The sequence below is a fragment of the Cupressus sempervirens genome, chromosome 1 (genome assembly GCF_028749045.1).
Source record: "Cupressus sempervirens isolate cs-2001-9-10 chromosome 1, ASM2874904v1, whole genome shotgun sequence".
Taxonomy (NCBI): domain Eukaryota; kingdom Viridiplantae; phylum Streptophyta; class Pinopsida; order Cupressales; family Cupressaceae; genus Cupressus; species Cupressus sempervirens.
Window position 1 is genome coordinate 433,523,689 of NC_143118.1, and position 23,431 is coordinate 433,547,119.

The following is a 23,431-nucleotide window of genomic DNA, read 5'->3' on the forward strand; positions in this document are numbered from 1 at the left end:
AAAAGTCAAATGAGTTTTAATTTTGGAATTTTTCTAAAATTTGGGGTTTTTACCTCATTTTGTGTGCCGCCTTGTTTTCTCGAGTTTTCTTGGCACAATGTGGGTCGTGGACTTGGATGATCCATTTAGATATCAGTCAGACCACTTTTTCACTTTTATGTTACATTGGGATGCATGTTGCATCTGTACTCCCAACATTGTGTTCGGTTGAGTGATTTTATACCTGTTGTTATTGTTTTTTTTGGACCTTTGCTTTTGTTTTGTGAATGCTAGGATTCATGTAGAATCCATACTCTCAGATTGAGGCTGGTTGAGTGGGTTCATGATGTTTGGTCTTGTTACATCATTGGAATTCGTGAAGAATCCAAACTCTCAGATTGAGGCTAGTTGAGTGATTTCATGATGTATGGTTTTATTGGCTTTGGGATTCATGTAGAATCTGTCCTTCCTGTGTTGCTTTCAGTTGGGTGTTTTCTTTGCATTCTGTTCTCATTCATGTCCTTGTGTTATGATCTTTGTGATGGTGGTGCACCACACACGAGTACGTTCATGTACATTTGTCGAGTGACTTGTGAGGCTCGATCTTCTGTGGTACTTTTGAAAGTTATGATCATTGGGGTTGGGATGGGAGTATGCATGCCCACAGGCACTTGTCGTAGGATGAGCATGGGTAGGGTAGGGTAGCATATGGAGGGGGCTTCTATCTCATCACCTAGTGACCTTAGTCCCATAGGGTTGGTGGAGGATAGGAAGTTTAAAATAAGTGATAACTAAATAAAATGTGTGACTGGTAATAAAACTTAAGATAATAAAATGGTACTTTTGTGTATTGGCCTTCCGTTGAGGGAGTTGAGCTACACAGTGTATTGGCCTTCCATTGAGGGAGTTGTGCTACATAGATTCGAGCTTAGGCTTTTTGATGCCAAGCGACTCTCCATGATGTCAGCCCCTACTTTGTAGCCTTTTGAGTGTCTGACCAGGACCTGTACTCCTTGCATTGTCTTAGGTTCATTGTTCAACCATCATACTGTCTGGTGTGAGTGTTAGCCATTGATGTTGTGCTTTATGTGTGTTTGTGTTGGATCTTTATCTCCATCAGCACAGCGGGTGTGGACCTACGGGTTCCACGTGGTTGGGAGGTATAGCTACCTTCACCACTGCTAGGGATCGGTGTATAGAGATGATATTTGTTCTAGTATGATCATTGCTAGATGCTTTCACTTGGTACTTTAGGTTTCGGAGTATGCTTCCTTGTGATTTATGCTTTCATTGGAATGCTTGGATATCATGTTTAGATGATGTTAGTTTATTTGATGCATTCCCTTATCATGATGTTTAGCATATGATTAGATGATGTGATTTACTTTAATAGTATATCTATTGCTTACTGTTGTTTAGCATATGATAGATGATGTTATCTACTATAGGATTATCTTATGCTTTACTACTAGCATGTTAGATTTATTTATGCTTATATTGTTGCATGTTTTAGTAGTGATGTCCCTATTACGATAGTACTAACGATCTAGTTGGTGGCTTGGGATGTTACGCACGGGGGATGGCTAGGACCCACGATGGTCTTATGATTCTATTGACGGTTGGGAGGAACTGCGTACTTAATTTGGTTGTTTTGTAATTGTGATATTATTTATGTTTACTGCAATGTTGTTTTCTGTATGTTCCTTCTATTATGGTTTAGATGAATAGATGTTCCTCTTTCCTTGCTGCCAGTGCTCTTGAGTGTTCATTCCTCGAGCCTTTATGGATCCGGTACTCCTTGGTGTGGAGGTTCTTTGGTCCGTTCTTTTCCTTTCTGACTTCTAAGAGTGTCTTTTTTCTATGGGCGACATTTGTTCAACATGGTGTGACACTTTAAAAAGTATCGCACGCCCATGAAAACTATGTCGTACAACACTGTAAAGTATCACATGCCTTCTTGAGAAATGTCGTACGACACTGGAAGAGTATCGCACACCTTCTTGAGAAATGTCGTATGATGCTAAAAAGTGTCACATGCCTTCTTGAGAAATGTCGTACGACACTGGAAGAGTGTCGCATGCCTTAAGGAGAAATGTTGCCCTCCCTTAGTAAGAAGTGTCACACAATTTTTTGTAAAAACTTGCACGGGCAGACACTGGGCACTTTTTGTCGTGATCCAAACTTTTTGAGAGTTGTTTTGGATACCCTTTTGGGTGTTCTTCGACCCTATGCTGTTGCATTTTGATTCTGTTGGTTTCTCTTGAAATCCAATTTTCGTGTTTCTATTTTAGCCTCTTGGGGTTTAAAATATATCGTTTAAGTATAATTTCTTATACTTTAGATATATTTTAATATATGTGACGAATCTTTTGAGATAGGTTTCAGACCTCTTAGAGATAAGTTATGGATTCTAGGAAATTTCAGGGCTTCAGAAATCCAGACTTAGCCAATTTTAAAGGCTTCAAGATTTCAGGCTTAGCCAAATTTCAAGATTTTGCATTTTACCCCAGCTTGGTGTTTTGTTGATGAGTGGTCATTTCTTGAGCCCTCATCTTGTTGTGGTGGTTGTTGGCTTTTGTTGGCATGTGTTAGTCGGTAGTGGCGTTCGGAGAACTGTTGGTTGTCGGGATTGTGGTTAAGTCTTCCATTGCGATCGTTGTGATCCCTGTATGATGTTGTCATGTGCATTCATACTTGTAAAAATTAAAAAAATTCTTGGCTTGATTTGAATCCTTGTTTCCAAGGATCTCCGAGCGGGGCATTACACATATGCTTTACATGTTATTTCAGCTTACTTATTGAATGCATGTGATGAATGTATGGTGAAAGTTTTGTGGGTCCAAATTTAGACTACTGATTCATCCCCTCCCCCCTCAAAAGTTTACCTTTCCTCTTATAATTCCAACATATGTATATATACATATGTGCGTGTATGTAATACTAATTACAACAGTAATTAAAAATTATTGTGGTAATTGTATTATGACATTTCACTGTGTTTTATTGTTGTTGAATATTTTAATATAAAAAAATCATCATTTGTATGGGGGCTGCGATCTTTATTTATTTTTAAACAATTTTTATTAAAAAAAATGAAAAGGGGAAATTGGGGGATATGAGCTCCCTGTCCCCTCTCTCGTGCTACAACTACAACCAAGGCTTCCTAAGCAGTCAAAGTTACTTCTACAGTGATGGCCGATGGGCCTTAAACATTTGATGATTGGGTTTATTTATTTATTCTTATTTTATTAATTAATTAATTAACTTTTTTATAGTTCATTTATTCTTAATTAAATTTATTAATATTAAATATTATTAATAAATATTAAATAATTTGTATTATATTATTAAATAGTAATTATTTTTATTAATAAATTAATATTATTTTGTTAATAATTAATACTTATTATTTTAATAATTTAATAATGGTTATTTAATTTTAATAATATTTATCAAAAAAAATTCATAGGTTAATTACAATACTTGGAAATTCATTTTTGTTTTAATTCAACAGGGTATATATGAATTGTTCATTTTAAATCTAATATTGGTTTAATTAAATAATCATTTATCTATAGAGGGGGAAACTTGTAAATATTAATAAAAGAATTTTAAGGGTATAGTTTTAGATGAAGAATGAAAACTCGAAACCTAATTGTGAATATTTTATCTTTGTATTTATTTCAAAACCTAATGAATTAGGAAAGCTACTTTTGTTATGTACTTTATGTGATGTGTGGTTTACTGGTGTAGGGTTTCAGGTTTGACTTAGTACATTGACCAGTCAGGATGTTTACGAGAGGCTTGGGGAGTTTTGTTATATGATGATCTTATGGTTATTATTTGGTCACAATATTTTAGACCCGACCATGGTGATGTATTCACGTGTTTTCTATAATGAGTTTTGATATATTGCTTGTTAGTGCTTTCCAGTTACTTGTTTAGAACTTAGGTGAATGGTATGATTTTCTTGGTGTAACCTTTGAGTTTCGATTAATTATCTTGTGATGCTTTCGAGTTTCTTGTAAAGAACTGAGATTATTATTGTGACTTTCTTGTTGTAACCTTTGAGTTTTTAATTGGTTATCTTTTGGTTCTTTCCAATTGCTTGCATAGGACTAAGCTGAATATTGTAATTTATCTTTAGGTGCTTTCTAGTTCCTTGTATAAGACTGAGGTGAAAATTGTCATTTTATGAGTAGTACTTTTTATGAGCTTAGGGTAGGTAACCTATGTGTATGTTGGGAAATGGCTTGCAATGGAGACCGAAGCCCTAAAGAGACTTCCTGGGTAACCTATTGTAAGTTGTTTTAATAAGTGAAAATGTTTTATTAAATGGGTTTGTTGGGAAACAAATTTGTCTTCGAATAAAAATCTCAAAATGAACCTTGTTTGCCCAAACATGAAGACACAAAAATCTGCCAATAGTTGGGCCACTTTACCATTAGATTGTGCAAGTGCCCTTTGAATTTTACAAGGTATATCTCCCTAATTAGATATGGAAAGAATAAGATTTAAGAAATGCTTTTAACCTAAAAGCAAAGGATGCCCTCACTATTCTTGGATAGGGACAAATAACTATATCCAAAATAAGAAGAAAAGACTTCTACATACGAAAATGGAGACATACAGTTATTCCACCTGTACATGTACTTAGAAAGATTAATGAAAGATTAAATGAACATGAACAATTTTTGCAAAAAAATGAATTCAGTAATAGAATATGATTCCACAACTCAACCTTAATCCACATAGACCAAAAAAATATCAATTTGAAGCACACCATCTTCAAAACAATGGAACTTCTATTTAACCAAAAATTATACAATTTATGAGTATTACCAACAATCCAAAATATTTGTAGAAGACTAGAAAACAAAACTAAATTAAAATGGACATCTCTGATTACCATCAAAAACTACCCCCCTATATATCCTACCTTTCCCCTCATATGCAACACATAGTCTACAAGAAAGTGGAACCCCCAGGACTCTCCAAATCAGAAAGAAGAAGCACGTCGTCTACCTCCTTATACAAAGAAGAACCCCCTGAATGGAAAAAGTTCTACAATAAATAATTTCCCCACCTTTCAGTTACAAAATAACTAATTCTTGAAAGGCGGTTAATCCAATTTATCTTTGTCATTAGTTCCCAACGATATTACTTTTAAGGCTTCCTCCATTTTAAAAACTTTAATTGGATGTTAATAATAACATGACTTATCATTAGAGGAGGGTTGTGGCATATTCCTTTAAGAAAAAAATGTTATGTCAATTGAAGCTTTGCATCTATTTGTTATTTTTGGGCATAATTTAGCCTCAATCAAAATAGGAAGGCTTTTAATTGTATCATTCAACAACTATGTCAATTCCATATTTTACACGATCCATGTTTGCCTAACTATTCATTTAATTTCCATATGTGTCAATCGGTTATGAAAAATGTGGAAGTTAGTTTAGAACCATGCTTGAGACATTTTGTTAAACAATTTGTGTGTATGCTTGTTGTCACTACGCATCCATCCACTATCGTTGGAAGAGGGCTTTGAGAGTCTGATAAAATTCATGTGATTATTGCTCCTAAAAAGCTTAAACACATGTCAATTTATGTATTAAGGCTACTTAAATGTGAGTCATCACTCCCAATAAGGTATAATACTCATGCTACATGGATAAATATTGAAAACCACTTTGCTTTGGAAATTCCATGTTAAATCTTCATCTGCAGCCTCAATAGCTTCACTATGACACTGGGTGTGCTTTCTTTCAAACTTTAGATCATTGAAAAGGTGAATTTGTATTCATACTTTATACAAGTTCAACAACTACTTTGGCATTTTGTTGATTACTTCGTTGTTGTCCTTATCTTCTGATATTTATAACATAATGATATTCTGGACAATTGATATCCATAAAATATTTTAATCCCAAGAATGCTTTACCAAGTGCAGTCAAAGTGTAGAATTGTGCTCTCGTGGCTCCATGTCATGCCCAAACTACGAGGGCAAAAACACAAAAAAAAAAAAAATTGAATAATAATTAATAATTAAAAATGCTCTAAGTTTGAAATGATAGTGATCACAGTTACAGTAAAGGTTCTCTACAACTCATCTTAAGTTACATATCTAGAGAAGGAATAAATCGTTAAACTGAAGCTCTTGCTATTAAAACAATATTGACGTTTATTTCATTTCAGATTAATATTAAAACAATAGATTTAAATTTCCTCTATAACAATATAATTAAAGATAGATTTAACGATTATTACATAGTATCTTTCATCTCATACAAGATTAACATTATAAAAAAAAAAAAATTCTTATAATCTCTTTGATAAAAAAAAATACAACATCTATCAATGATAATTTAAGCATTTAAAGAAAACTTTATAATTGCAATAAAGAAATAATAATTATACAATTCTTATATATCTTTGAAATAAATAAAAATGCTAACTATTAAATAAAATTAACTAACTAAAAAAAAGAATTTAAAATTATTCTAAATAACATAAATTTAAACAAAACTTATCTTAATATAAATCTAAACTAACATAACATAACATACTAATTTACTTTCTTACTTAAAATTAATACAAAATCTAATCTAATTAAATTAATGTCTAACTTCACTTACCTTTTAACAAAAGTCTTAAATAACTACTTCTTTTAAAAAAACAATTTAGAATATAAAAAAAAATAAAAACTAACAAACATAACCTAATTTTAACTCTAACTAACAATTAATACTATGCCAAACTAAACTATAAAAAAAATTAATATAAAACTAACCTACTATCTAACACCCTACACTAACCCTACATCCCCCTAAGCCCACCCTACTCCCATGTCCCACTTGGGCAAGCGCTTTCCTTGGGACAACGCTCTACCCAACATTGATCATGCAGACCTAAGGACAGGTGGGCGATCCAAAAATGATGGCAAGTTCAAATAAAATTTTACCATGTTTGTTTAAGTCCCAAACAAAAAACATAAAGGTGAGCACTTAAACAAAAGGGGGGGATGAGACATGGGTGACAGGGTGACGTCACCCTCCCATCAACACCATTGACTTGTCAAACAAACTTTAATTCAAAAAAAACTTTTTTTTATGCAATACAAAGGTGACGCCCAAGGTAAAAAGCTGGAGCATTTACCATATAAAGTTTGATTGGTAAGAGTATAAGTTATGAAGATAGTCTTTGGGATATCCATTAAATTGCTCATAACTAATTTAGATATTATTCAAATTAGAAATATATTTTATATTTTTATTTTCTTAAAGAAATCAAAAGGAATATTCTCTGTTTCAACAAGGGAATAAATTATTTCTCCCATACAATTTCCAGCATCCTGTAGGTGGGTGTTTTTTTGAAATTTTCTTGTTCCCTCTTTTTTTTTTTTTGCATATGAATTTTCTCTTAGGGGTGGTATGAAAAGTTAAATTAATCTTCTTTAGGTTGGATCAAAATTGAAAAGCTAACATATTGCTAATATTACCCCAAAATTTTAATTCCTAAAGTTTCTTATGGCTTACAAAACTAATAGTGCATCACTGAAATCTATTAGATGATTAAGGTAGGATTCAATACGATTTCTATCACATCTAAAATAGATTAATCCAATGACTAAATTCGTCAATAATTTCTTTTTTAATTAAAAATCCATAAAGCCTGATTACAACCTTAACATACCAAGAATATGAATTATTCATTTTATTCAATAATGCAATACTTGTTGATTTCAATAATCATGGAAACTAAATCTACATGCATGATCGTAATTTTCATTTTCAACATATAAGAAAATTTGCAATTTTTCCAAATTAAATCAACATCAATTCCATCCTATTTTTTTTGATATACATCCATCTAAATTTAAATCATGATTAAATCACAGATAACCAATTATACTCAAAGCACCAATTTTATTGGCAAACCTGATTCAAAGGCTCAGCCGGGAAAGAACCAAGAAGAAAACCCGGCTTTGTTGCCATTTACATCAAGTTTAAAATACAATTTACAATAGGATCTCAAATCCCAAATTTCAACAATTTAATCTAATTTTCTTCATGACCCTAATCAAGAGATTTATAATGTTTTCTGCAACACATTTCTAGAACCATGGGGGGAACAGAATTTGATCAAGTGACCAAAAAACATGACCAAGAACAATTCAAACATGCATATTCATACAAGGTTTTCACGATAAGATCCACAATGAATCAACACTAGGGAAAGGTGGATTCTTCCAACCAGGAGAAGTCAAGCACAACACCAACAGATGCCCAATCGGGGCTATAACCAAGAACTTCCGTTCTTCCATTTAAACGTGTCATACTCATACGAGGTTTGTGCTGACGGGTAGGGGCCCATAACACCCTACCCTCTCTCCCTCTTCTCATCCTAAGAAGAGACTCTACACTGGATGGAGACCAACTAAACAAACCTTTCCCAAAATTGGTCACTTCTGCCCTCTCCAAGGGTGAGTAATAGCAAAACATCCATGCAAAAAAAATCTCAAAAATGCAAACATAAAAATGAAAGGAAAACATCCAAAATAACATGATTTTCAAATCTTCCCAACATACCCACAAACATACAAACATTGAAACAACAACAAGGTAGCATAAGCATAAAACAAACATGAAAACTGAATAAGGGAGATGAGAATTTCCTACCTTGACAAAGAGGTAATGGAAATGAACAACTTTGAGTAGAGTTTCCACTTCCTTCCTTCAATCTTCAAAAACTCCTCTCTAAATGTAGAGATTGGGTAACAACCTCCACAAGTCCAAGAAGGGCCTCTAAAATAAGCCTCAAACTCAACCACCAAAAGGAGGAATGACTACTTCCACCCACTAGCAATTCTAGAAACTCCTAACTCAACCCACACTAGGGTTAAACACTAAGTGGAGGTGAGGTGAGGTGACTCAAGATAACCACTTGCAATTTTCGCACAAAAAAAAAATGAGACTTTTTGAGTAGCCTCAAAAGTCAATAAAAGGGGCTTAGCGGTTGGAAAAGACCCCTAACCCATACCCATACCCTTTGGGTATAATTATTTCATATTTTAAGCCTTAGGAAAAAGGTTTAGAGCCAAACAAAATCTAGGAATAAAATAGGACCTTCTAAGTACTCTAACATTGCAGATTAAACACTAATCCAGGTTAAGGGATGACTTATCTCGATTAAGAACCCAAAAATAAATTGAAGAACGTAACCAATTTATGAGTGTCAAGCGACACTAATAGAACATAATTACGAACATTATCATTCACTGAACACAGAAAGATACATACATACATCTCACAATACAATACATGAATTACGAACAACAAGGTTTCCAAAATTAGCACATAGAGATCAATTATGTTCTTTCGTAGGGTTTCTCGGCTAAATATCTACACACTCATTACACACATTAGTAGTCTCACAAAAATCACATGTACATATATGTATACATATCAGAAATTCACATAAATTGAAACATACATCAATAAGGGTTTCTTTATCCTACTTAATTTTTATCCATTTAAAATCTCTTAAATCAAAGTCTCCATCCTACATTTACTGATTTTATCAACATACATATACATGAAACATTGAAAGACAATCATCAAATATATCTGAAAGTAAAATCACACAACATGAAATAATAAAGTATGTTCTAAGCATCAGATAATGTCTCGACATCTCGAGTCGTGAATATCAAAATAATAGTAATGTATCACTATGCTACGATGGGTCGGAGCGAGGCCTCACATCCTCCCCTGCTAGGCATGAACTTCCTCCTGGAGTTCATCAAAAAGGTATGAGTACTGAGATCGCATTTGCGCTGCATCCTCCCATGAAGCTATGACCTCATCGTAACAATCCCATTGGACCCTAACCTGGTCCAGCTCTTGGCCTCGAAGTGCTAGGGTCCATCGGGCAATAATGCGGATAGGCTCTAGTGCTAGCTATCCGTCCAACTCCACCTGTAAAGCATCCCAATCTATAATATGAGACTCATCATCAATGTATCCTCTAAGTACTGAAATATGAAATACATCGTGATGTGTGACAAGCTAGGTGGCAAAGCTAAACGGTATGCAATAGGTCCTATCCTCTCTAGGATCTCAAACGGCCCAAAAAAATGGGGTGCCAACTTAGAGCCCTTTCCGAATTGAATCGAACTCTTGTGTGGTCGCACCCTCAAGAACACTCTATCACCAACCTGATACTCTTGATCTGTCCTCTTCGCATCAGCATACTTCTTCTGCCTATCCTGTGCCTCTCTCAGGCATTGTCTAATCAGGGTCACCTGCTGCTTCATCCCCTTTACTAACTGGGGACCAATAGATACTCGATCCTCGATCCTGTCCCAACTCAAGGGTGTCCTGCATGGTCTCCTGTACAAGGCCTCATAAGGCAGCATACCTATGGAAGAATGGTGCCCATTGTTATAGGAAAACTTGACAAGATGCAGGTATTCCTCCCATTTGACCTGATGGTCCATCACGTACATACATAGCATATCCTCCAAAACCTAATTTACTCGCTCAATCTGTCCATCGGTCTGAGGATGGTATGCTGTACTAAAATTGAGCCTAGTGCCCAAAGATGACTGCAACTCTCTCCAAAATGAAGAAGTGAACAATGAGTCTCTATCAGAGATGATCTTACAGGGAACACCATGAAGTCTAACAATGTCTCGCAAGAACACCTGAGCTATGTCTCGTGCTGTGAATGTAGTATGCACGGGTGAGAAATGGGCAACCTTGGTCAATGTGTCAACTATCACCAAAATGGCATCATGGCGATGAGATGACATAGGAAGACCAACAATAAAATCCATAGATATAGTGTCCCATTTCCACACTGCAATCTCATGCGGCTGGAGAAGCCCACCAGGATGACGATGCTCTGCCTTCACCCTTTGGTACTCAAGGCATCTCGTAACTATGCTAGCAATCTGTGCTCTCATGCCTGACCAATGATACAACTGCCTCAAATCTGCATGTAACTTCTTAACACCGGGGTGTGCTGCATAAGGTCCTCTATGAGCCTCAAGTATAATGAGCTCACGCAAACCCCCAATGGAAGGTACTTACATACGTCCCCTATGACGCAAAAGTCCATCGGACTCCAAGAAATACTCTGCAAACTTCCCTTCCAAGGGTCTCTGAGAATTTACTAACTGACTAACTTCTACATAAAGCTCATCAGTTGGTAAGTGCTATAAGATCCGCTCTCTCAAGTCAGTGCAAGTAGTCATAGATGAAAGCTCATGGTGCCTTCTACGTAAAGCATCTGCAACCACATTCTCCTTTCCCTTGATGTAATGTACATCAAAATCATACTCACACAGAAACTCCATCCACCTTCTTTGCCTAGCATTAAGGTTCGGCTGAGAAAATGTGTACTACAAGCTCTGATGATCAAAATGAAGCTCGAATCTATGAACCAGAAGGAAATGTCGCCATCTCACCAAGGCATGAACCACTGCCGCTAGTTCTAGGTTGTGAGTAGGATAATTGAGTTCATGAGTCTTCAAGTTCCTAGACTCAAAGGAAATAGGTCATCCTTCCTACATAAGGACTGCCACTAATCCATCTAAAGATGCATTGGTGTACACCACAAAATTTGCAACAGGATTTGGTACTGCAAGAATTGGTGCACTTGTGAGGGCTCTCTTGAGCTCTTGAAAAGCTCTATCCACTTGTACTTCTTCCCTTTTTTTTGAAGAGATGTGATGGGGTGTGCCAATCGAGAGAATCCTAAAATGAAACATCGATAATATCCTGCTAGCCCCATAAATCTCCTCACTTCAATAACATTGGTGGGTGCTGGCCAATCCATGATGGCCCTAATCTTTGATGGGTCTACTAAGAGTCCATCACCTAATATGACATGACCCAAATAATGTATCTCGGGTCTAAAGAATGCACACTTTGACAAGCTGCCAAAAAACTAATTCTCTCTCAGCTTCTGCAATACCTGCCTCAGGTGCTCTTCGTGCTCTTTCTCATCATGAGAATAAATTAGAATGTCATCAAGAAAGACAACCACAAACTTATTCAAAAAGTTATGAAATACTCCATTCATGAGGCTCATGAATATAGTTGGAGCATTCGTAAGGCCAAATGGTACCACGGTGAACTCGTAGTGGCCATACATAGTACGAAAAGCTATTTTGGGGATATCACTATCCATGATCCTCAACTGATAATAACCTGACTTTAGATCAATCTTTGAAAATACTCAGGCACCCTGCAAATGATCAAAGAGGTCATCGATTCTGGGAAGAGGATATTGGTTCTTGATGGTCACTTTGTTCAATTGTCGATAATCAATACACAACCTAAGTGATTTGTCCTTCTTCTTGACAAAATCACTAGTGCACCCCAAGGTGACACACTAGGTCGAATATGCCCCTTCTCTAAGAGTTCCTCCAACTAAGCCTTTAGCTCACTAAGCTCATGAGTAGTCATCATGTATGGTGCTCTCAAAACTGGCTTGGCTCTTGGTACAAGGTCTATGTGAAAATCCACTGCTCGAGGTGGAGGCATACCAGGAAGCTCTGAAGGAAACACATCAGAAAACTCCTAAAGGATTGTAAAATCATCAAGGGATGGTTCCCTCTCTGAATCTTCCTCTCTATCACTAATAGTGATAGCAAACAACTGATAACCCTTTCGCATGCACCGTCTAAGCTACATAGTGGAAACCATACGAAGGGACACCGACCTCTTCACTCTGAAGATCTCCCTAGAGATACCATCATCATCCACACATTCCACCCTCTTCTATCGACAATCCATCTTGGTGTTGTGGGCATAAAGCCAATCCATGCCAAGAAAAACATCATAAGAACCTAGAGGGGTAATGTGTAGATCAGTCCTAGTGGACATGTCTCCAATTTGCATCTGAAAACTCCGCACCATGGAACTAACTCACACTCTGGCTCCTGAGGCTAACTCTACCTCCCAACTAACATCCTGTCTAACTGCCACTAGCCCATAATACTCCACCACAAATGGAGATATAAAAGAGTCAGTAGCCTCGAAATCAAATAAAACTGCAACCATACGGCCCTGTATGATACCTGTAGCCTTGATAACTGTGGCCTGATACTTAGCCTGGCGGTTGTCAACCATTGCAAAAACTCTATGGGATCTACCCATGTCACCAACTATCGGTTCTAAAAAAGCCCTACTCTGACCATTGGATGCCTGTCCCTGCGGACACTCCCTAGCTATATGACCCATGCCACCACAACTATAGCATGGTCCATGAGTATAAGATTGTGCCCCCTATGACCTAGACTGCTATGGACCTCTTAACCTACTAGATCCACTATGTCCACCCCTAGAAGACTACTGAGTCTTCACTGACTGTGACTGTGGGGCCTGTACTTTCTGATCCTGCCTAGGACCCTGTAACTGCCACTGCTTGGGCTTGGAGCCCTGATAACCCTGAGAAGGTTTCTGCTGCTGCTGTTGCTGGGGTTTTGGCTACTGAGACTGTTGGCCCTTAGAGGACCCTGCTATATAGTTCTGATTCCCTTTCCAAGGGGATTTCTGCTTAGAAGAGTTTTAATTCTGAGACCGATCCCGTGACTCCTGCCTACCTCAAGTATCCTCAGCAACTAGTGCTATCTCCACTGCCTGTCTAAAGGTGGTAGGGAAGGCCATCCGAACTGGTCCCTGAAGAGAGAAATTCAGCCCCATGATAAAGCGATGCACCTATAGTTTCTTGTCCTTCATGTATTCCACATAAGGAAGGAGCTCGAGAAACCTGCTCTCGTACTGAGACACTATAAGGCCTCTCTGATAAAGAGAATGGAACTCCTCTATTTGTTTCTATCAGAAATGCTCTGACAAGTACCTCTCCTGAAATCTTTCTAGGAAAGATTCCCATGTGAGGGTGTCCATCCTCACTCCACCTATGATCTCCTCCTGATGCCACCAGTTGGAGGCATCCCCTCTCAACTGATGAACTACTAGGCGTGCTTTTAGTTTACTCCCATAAGGGTGTAACCCAAAGCACCACTATAGGCTCTATAACCATGCCTCTACTATTGTTCCCTTAGTGGAACTAGTAAATAATGGTGGTCCAAGTCGAATCAATTCTCTGATATCATCTCCTACATGTCTAGGAGGTCTGTCAAATGGGGGTTCTCTTTGGTGTATGGACTCTTCCTCGTGTTCACCCTGACCCTCTAACTATCTCGGTGGGGGACTCCTAGTCCTCTCTCTAACTCTAGGCCTGCCTCCTCCGGGTCCCTCTACTTCCACTACTGGAATCTGTTGAACTGGATGAACTACAGGTACTACTCTCTACTGAACTACACCGATCAAAGTTTGAAGTGCATCTATAATGTCCTAGTTTGGATTCGGTGGTGGTGGAGGTGGAGGTGAAGGTGGTGGAGGTGGTCCATCCTCCTATCCCGCTCTACCACCCCTAGCCCTACGACCTCTGCCTCGCCGGCTACGAGTAATAGGTGGCATCTACACAATTAAAAGTTTGAGTTAAGTTTAGGAAGCACAACAGTTTAAGGTTCCTAGTGTTGAAACTATGCTCTGATACCAAAATGTCATGCCCAAACTACGAGGGCAAAAACACAAAAAAATAAATTGAATAATAATTAATAATTAAAAATGCTCTAAGTTTGAAATGATAGTGATCACAGTTACAATAAAGGTTCTCTACAACTCATCTTAAGTTACATATCTAGAGAAGGAATAAATCGTTAAACTGAAGCTCTCGGTATTAAAACAATATTGACGTTTATTTCGTTTTAGATTAATCTTAAAACAATAGATTTAAATTTCCTCTATAACAATATAATTAAAGATAGATTTAACGATTATTACGTAGTATCTTTCATCTCATACAAGGTTAAAATTATTAAAAAAAAAAATTCTTATAATCTCTTTGATTAGAAAAAAACATCTATCAATGATAATTTAAGCATTTAAAGAAAACTTTATAATTATAATAAAGAAATAATAATTATATAATTCTTATATATCTTTGAAATAAATAAAAATGCTAACTATTAAATAAAATTAACTAACTAAAAAAAAGAATTTAAAACTATTCTAAATAACATTAAATTAAACAAGACTTATCTTAATATAAATCTAAACTAACATAACATAACATACTAATTTACTTTCTTACTTAAAATTAATACAAAATCTAATCTAATTAAATTAATGTCTAACTTCACTTACCTTTTAACAAAAGTCTTAAATAACTACTTCTTTTAAAAAAACAATTTAGAATATAAAACAAAATAAAAACTAACAAACATAAACTGATTTTAACACTAACTAACAATTAATACTATGCCAAACTAAACTATAAAAAAAATTAATATAAAACTAACCTACTATCTAACACCCTACACTAACCCTACATCCCCCTAAGCCCACCCTACTCCCATGTCCCACTTGGGCAAGCGGCTCTGCCCAACATTGATCACGCAGACCTAAGGATAGGTGGGCGATCCAAAAATGATGGCAGGTTCAAATAAAATTTTGCCATGTTTGTTTAAGTCCCAAAAAAAAACATAAAGGTGAGCACTTAAACAAAAGGGGGGGATGGGACATGGGTGACAGGGTGACGTCACCCTCCCATCAACACCATTGACTTGTCAAACAAACTTTAATTCAAAAAATTTATGCAATACAAAGGTGACGCCCAAGGTAAAAAGGTGGAGCATTTACCATATAAAGTTTGATTGGTAAGAGTATAAGTTATGAAGATAGTCTTTGGGATATCCATTAAATTGCTCATAAATAATTTAGATATTATTCAAATTAGAAATATATTTTATATTTTTATTTTCTTAAAGAAATCAAAAGGAATATTCTCTGTTTCAACAAGGGAATAAATTATTTCTCCCATACAATTTCCAGCATCCTATAGGTGGGTGTTTTTTTGAAATTTTCTTGTTCCCTCTTTTTTTTTTTTTGAATATGAATTTTCTCTTAGGGGTGGTATGAAAAGTTAAATTAATCTTCTTTAGGTTGGATCAAAATTGAAAAGCTAACATATTGCTAATATTACCCCAGAATTTTAATTCCTAAAGTTTCTTATGGCTTACAAAACTAATAGTGCATCACTGAAATCTATTAGATGATTAAGGTAGGATTCAATACGATTTCTATCACATCTAAAATAGATTAATCCAAGGACTAAATTCGTCAATAATTTCTTTTTAATTAAAAATCCATAAATCCTGATTACAACCTTAACATACCAAGAATATAAATTATCCATTTTATTCGATAATGCAATACTTGTTGATTTCAATAATCATAGAAATTGAATCTACATGCATGATCGTAATTTTCATTTTCAACATATAAGAAAATTTGCAATTTTTCCAAATTAATTAACATCAATTCCATCCTATTTTTTTTGATATACATCCATCTAAATTTAAATCACGATTAAATCACATGATAACCAATTATACTCAAAGCACCAATTTTATTGGCAAACCTGATTCAAAGGCTCAGCCGAGAAAGAACCAGGAAGAAAACCCAGCTTCGTTGCCATTTACATCAAGTTTAAAATACAATTTACAATAGGATCTCAAATCCCAAATTTCAACAATTTAATCTAATTTTCTTCATGACCCTAATCAAGGGATTTATAATGTTTTCTGCAACACATTTCTAGAACCATGGAGGGAATAGAATCTGATCAGGTGACCAAAAAACATGACCAGGAACAATTCAAACATGCATATTCATACAAGGTTTTCATGATAAGATCCACAATGAATCAACACTAGAGAAAGGTGGATTCTTCCAACCAGGAGAAGTTAAGCACAACACCAACAGATGCCCAATCGGGGCTATAACCAAGAACTTTCGTTCTTCCATTTAAACATGCCATACTAATACGAGGTTTGTGCTGACGGGTAGGGGCCCATAACACCGTACCCTCTCTCCCTCCTCTCATCCTGAGAAGAGACTCTACACTGGATGGAGTCCAACTAAACAGACCTTTCCCAAAATTGGTCACTTCTGCCCTCTCCAAGGGTGAGTAATACCAAAACACCCATGCAAGAAAAATCTCAAAAATGCAAACATAAACATGAAAGAAAAACATCCAAAATAACATGGTTTTCAAATCTTCCGAACATACCCACAAACATACAAACATTGAAACAACAACAAGGTAGCATAAGCATGAAACAAACATGAAAACTGAATAAGGGAGATGAGAATTTTCTACCTTGACAAAGAGGTAATGGCAATGAAAAAATTTTGAGTAGAGTTTCCACTTCCTTCCTTCAATCTTCAAAAACTCCTCTCTAAATGTAGAGATTGGGTAACAACCTCCACAAGTCCAAGAAGGGCCTCTAAAATAAGCCTCAAACTCAACCACCAAAAGGAGCAATAACTACTTCCACCCACTAGCAATTCTAGAAACTCCTAACTCAACCCACACTAGGGTTAAACACTAAGTGGAGGTGAGGTGAGGTGACTCAAGATAACCACTTGCAATTTTCGCACAAAGGAAAAATGAGACTTTTTGAGTAGCCTCAAAAGTCAATAAAAGGGGCTTAGGGGTTGGAAAAGACCCCTAACCCATACCCATACCATTTGGGTATAATTATTTCATGTTTTAAGCCTTAGGAAAAAGGTTTAGAGCCAAACAAAATCTAGGACTAAAATAGGACCTTCTAACTACTTTAACATTGCAGATTAAACACTAATCCAAGTTAAGGGATGACTAACCTCGATTAAGAACCCAAAAACAAACTGAAGAATAGAACCAATTTATGAGTGCCAAGTGACACTAATAGAACATAATTATGAACATTAACATTCACTAAACACAGAAAGATACATACATACATCTCACAATACAATACGTGAATTACGAACAACAAAGTTTCCAAAAATAGCACATAGAGATCAATTATGTTCTTTCGTAGGGTTTCTCGGCTAAATATCTGCACACTCATTGCACACATCAGTAGTCCCACAAAAATCACATGTACATATATGTATACGTATCAAAAATTCACATAAATTGAAACATACATCAATAAGGGTTTCTTTATCCTGCTTAATTCTTATCCATTTAAAATCTCTTAAATCAAAGTCTCCATCCTACATTTACTAATTTCATCAACATACATATACATGAAACATTGAAAGACAATCATCAAATATATCTGAAAGTAACATCACACAACATGAAATAATAAAGTATGTTCTAAGCATTAGATAATGTCTCGACATCTCGAGTTGTGAATATCAAAATAATAGTAATGTATCACTATGCTACGATGGGTCGGGGCGAGGCCTCACACTCCAAGATATGCATAATTAGCCATGGACCCTACATCCTAATGCTTTATATGAAAAGGCACATGATAAATATGGTTTAGGCATTATGTCAAACAATTTGCATGTATGTCATGAACACCATCACTACATGGAATCATGGTAGACACTCAACATTCTCCTCTATGTGCTACCAAAAACTTCCTGACAAAGTTATTGCATAAAATAATTCTTGTTAAATAATTTGCAACCAATTATTTTGATTCATGAAGGGCCTTGCATGGATGGCTCATGGACAAAGCATCCAATAGTCATGATTTCTATATGAGCTCAAATGATCCTTCTTGTTGTTATTTGATAGGTGCCCAATAGCTTTACTCTTGCTCTTATGGATATCATCTTACCTATGAAGATAATAGATCCATTTATCCATAGCTACGTATTGACACTCTATTGACCAAATTGCATACATGCCATGAACTGCACCACTATGTAAAGCCTTAACTGATAATTTGAGTCTTATATAGACTATAGGGTGTAATCCTTTTGATTTTGCACATTGCGTTGGCCATTTATTCCAACTTCAATGTCATCAATTGATATTGGAGGGTGGGTTTTCATTCTAAGGCACAAAGCATATACAATGAAGGAAATTGGGTTTCTCTAGCAGACCCAATATGTGCATGATCTATTCCCACTAACTGCACCAACATGGGTTTGAAATGGGCACCAAGGTTTGGTTGATCTTGGGTTGGGTGGCAGTATCTCTCCATACCACTATTTTACCTTCATAGTGATATGTATAAGAACAAAAGGTTGAGTCTCAAAGATATATTATCTTTAGAGATGTTTCTTTTTTAGGCTCATGGTATGTTTTTCTTATGCAATTTGATGTTACATGTGACCTTTATAACACCAATCTCATACTATAAGATCCAAATTCATTTAGGATCACAATTCTCAACTACAAAATCTAACCCATACCATGCATCATTTCTATTCATCATTAGGTTTTCAATGTGACCAATGACATAAAGGCAAGACCATACTATAGTTCTAATATCGATTATATACCAAACATGTTATAGCCATCATCAATTGAAATAAGTCATTTAATTAAAACCTCTTCACCACACCTATTGGGTACTTGTTATGAACTTAAAATGTCCATCCCTATTTCCTTTATTGATCTACAATTTTAAATGTTTGATATGAAATCTTGAACTAGTAGAGGTTGAGTCTTAAGATTCTAAACCATGAATTGGTATGCACCACTAAAAATATAAAATTTGAGATCTTAATGAATAATGGAGTCTATATAAACCTGAATCCTTAAAGCACTAAATTGTATTTCTGCACTTATAAACTCTTGAATCATTGTGCATGAGGGTCTGAAAATGGTCTTACACATTCTGGAAATAGCCATCTGAACACACTTGTTGTGTCACATCAAACCAATGAACCCATTTGAAATTCAGATTGAGCCTTTGTACATGTCAAACCATTTGAACCTTTGAACCTAGTTCCTTGTTCAATTGGTTCCAAATTTACAAATGAAAGTTGTGTGTTTGAGCATTTTTATTCATTATCATGAAACTTCATCTAAAACATACTTTACACAACATTTTCAACACAGACTAGAGGAGGTTTCAAGAGAACCAAGGAAAAGATCATTAGGAGGATGAGATTTTCAAGTTTAAAATTGGGGTTCCAAATGCCAAATAATAGGTGTATCATTATTATATTACTATTTAGTTAGGTAGGTTTTCCTAGGTGTTATGTAGGGTTGTGTCCATTCAACCTAAGCATAATTAGGTATATATAGGAGGTTGTTAGTCTTCTTTCAGCATCATATTGTGAAATGTGTTCTCATTGGAGATATTTGGAGGTTTCCCCCTCAAATTGGCCTATTAATCTCAGTTATTATCAAGTATTTATATAATATTTCATATTATTTCTTCTATTGTGTAAGTTATTTCATTACAAGTGGTATCAGAGTGTGATCTTGGCACCCTAGAGGCTAAAACAATTTCTCAACATTGTGGCAATTTTGGGAAGAGAATAACTTTCAAATTTTAGCAAATTTCTCAAAGAATTTTAAAGGGATTTTCAAGACCATATTAAAGAAGCTATAATCCAAAATTTAGAGGAATTGGAGAAAATTTGAGAAAATTATTGCAGAATTACTATTTCTACACAATTTATTGAGATCTTCATATCTCTCACATACTGTCGAATTGGAGAATATCTTGTATTGGGTTTTTGAATACATAGTAGAGGAGCCTAAATTTAAAATCTTGGATAAATTAAAATATAAAAAAAAAGGTATTGCTAAATTAGGAAAATTCTCTCTCAAGGCAGCAAATTTGCTCAAAAAAATTGGATTTTTCTAAGTAAGGGTATCATTAGCCCTTGTAAGTTATAGTAAATAAATAAATTAGAGAATTTACATTTCATTTTTGTGATATATTTCAAAAATATTGCTTTCCATCATGATGGGGCCTTCAACAAGAGGCAAAATGAATGCTACCACACCAGGGAAATCCTCTGATCAAGATTGGGAAGCAACAGAAGATAGTAATCCCAATGAGGAACTTAGTAAGCTCAAGGAAGAGGTTAAGAGGGATATGTGTGACCTATGAGGAGATATATCAAATATACCAGGAATGTAAATCACCTATATGAATGAAAGAAGGAAGTAGCTTGCAAGAAATCAAGGTGAAACCTTCAAGTTGACTAATAATGACACACATTTCATTAATCCTATGAGATCTAGGGTTTTTTTCCAAGGTCGATATGCGCATGATAGAAAGGATCCTCTAACATGGATAAATCAAATGGAGAATTTTTTTGAAGTACATCAAATCCCATATGGACAAAAGGTCACGATGGCTTCCTTATATCTAGAACCAAATCAATTCATTTGGTACCATTGGCTTTGTACTCATAGGAGGAAAAAGGGTCTCGTTGTGTCATGGTCAATTTTTACAAATGAACTCTAAGCACAATATAGTACTAGTGTAACAGAAAACTTCTTTAACCAACTTGCTAAGCCTCAAAAAACATGACTAGTTAAGGATTATATTAAAAAAATTCCAAAATATATCCTTAAGAGTGGATTTATAGAGCATAACTTGAATGATTTATTCTTGGGTGGTCTCAAGGATCACGCTCAACATGAGGTACACATGTTTTGTCCCAGCTCAGTAAATGAGTCTTTTATAGTGGCACACAAGGTAGAGGAGAAGTTCTTGATTCCTATAAAGCAAGGGGCTAATGTGACAAGAGAAAAAGGATATTCAACACCTTCTCTTCCTCAACCTACTAGCTTGACTCCACAACAAATTGAGGAGAAAAGAGAAAAGGGTTGTGTGTCAATTGCGATAAAAAATATATTCCAAGACATAAATGTATTGAAAATAAATTGTTCCATATTGAAGGTCCAAGTGAGGAAGAAGAGGATGATCCCATATCAAAGAAGGATAGGGAGTCAAGTGAGGAATTAGATAATTCTCAACCAATCATTTATTGTCATGCACTTTTAAGCTTCAATGCACTAGAAACTCTCAAGGTAGTGGGTTTCTTTAAAAAGTAGAAAGTAATAGTGTTGATCGACTTAGATAGTACTCATAATTTCATCAACAAAAATTCAGCAACTCTTGTAAATTGTTTTATATATCCAACCCTAGAGTTTTAGGTTTTGATTGCAATTAGGGGCACAATTAGTTGTTCAGGGAAGTGTCATAGCATTAGATTATCCATGGGATATTATCAACTTGACACCTCAATGTATGTGATAGCCATGGGTGTAGCAAATCATATTTTGGGAGTACAATGGCTTACTACATTGGGAAGAATTGAGATGAACTTCCAAGAACTATTCATGAAATTTCAATCAAAAGGAAAGGTAGTGGAGCTAAGGGGATTGAAGAAAAAATCCCCACAAATGGTAAGGTCTCATCAAATGCAAAAGTTTTTTAAGAAAGGTGCAGATGGATTTGTGGCCTAGCTATGTTCATTAGAAGTCTCTCAATCTAATGCTCTTACACATCCAGATTTACAAGTAATAATTGATTGTCACTCAGTGATTCTTGGAGATATGCCTAAAGGATTTCCTCCTAAGAGGGATCATTACCATGTCATACAACTAGTTCCAGGGAGCCAGCCACTAAATATCAAGCCTTATATGTACCCACACATACAAAAAAGTGAGAAAAAATTATTGAGGAAATGTTAGAGGTAGGAACTATCAGGCATAGCCAAAGTGCTTAGTCCTCACCTATTGTGATGGTGCATAAGAAGGATGAAACTTGGCACATATGTCTAGATTATAAAGTGCTCAACAAGTACACCATTAAAGATAAGTTTCCTATTTCTTTCATCGATGATCTTCTAGATGAATTAAATGGAGCTATGTATTTTACCAAATTAGATCTTAGATCGGGTTATCGCCGAATTTGGATTAAGGAGGAAGATATTTGTAAGATAGCATTTCAAACTCATGGGGGTCATTATGAATTTTTGGTGATGTCATTTAGTCTTACTAATGCACCATCTACATTCCAAAGTTTGATGAATTCTATTTTTAAGTTCTTGAGAAAGTTTGTGTTAGTATTTTTGATGATATATTAATTTATAGCAAGACTTGGGAAGAACATCTGTAGCATGTAAATCAAGAATTACAATTACTCAAACATCATCAACTCTATGATAAGCCATCCAAGTGTGATTTTAGTCTTAAGGAAGTGGATTATTTGGCACACATAGTTTCACATGAAGGAGTAAAGGTGGACCTTAAGAAAATTAAGGCTATCATGGAATGGCCTATTCCAAAAACTATTAAGAAAATGAGGAGTTTCTTGGGATTGACAGGATACTATAGAAGATTTGTGAAGAATTATGGTTGTATAGCAGCACTCTTTAACACTCTATTGAATAAGGATCCTTTTCATTGGAATGAATATGATAATGTATCATTTGAGCAATTGAAGAAGGATACGTGTACAACTCTAGTGCTTGACACTCCAAACTTCACCAAGGAATTCATTGTGGAATGTGATTCTTTTGTAAATGGGATAGGAGTAGTTCTCATGCAAGAAGTTCAACCAATTTCTTTTGAGAGTCGTCAATTAAAAGGTAAAAATCAATTCAAA